The sequence below is a fragment of the Pteropus vampyrus genome, unplaced genomic scaffold, assembly GCF_000151845.1.
Source record: "Pteropus vampyrus isolate Shadow unplaced genomic scaffold, Pvam_2.0 Scaffold13, whole genome shotgun sequence".
Classification (NCBI taxonomy): domain Eukaryota; kingdom Metazoa; phylum Chordata; class Mammalia; order Chiroptera; family Pteropodidae; genus Pteropus; species Pteropus vampyrus.
In genome coordinates this window covers 4540007-4540301 of record NW_011888794.1, presented here as the reverse complement: position 1 = coordinate 4540301, position 295 = coordinate 4540007, and positions in this window count along the sequence as shown.

The window sequence follows — 295 nt, the reverse complement described above, 5'->3', positions numbered from 1 at the left end:
GTAACTGAGCTATAACTACTTATCACTCAAATTAATGTAATTCAATGGGTGATCAAAAAACAAGCGTTGGTGAGGATGTGGAGAAAAGGGAACCCTGTTCTACTGTTGTTGGAATTGCGAATTGGTATAGCCACTATGGAAAACAGTTTGGAGGTTCCTCAAAAAATTAAAAATAGAACTAGCTTTTGACCAACAATTGTACTTCTGGATATTTATCTGAAGAAAACCAAAACAATAATTCGTAAAGATCTGTGCTCCCCTATGTTCACGGCAGCACTTTCAAAACAGCCAAGAT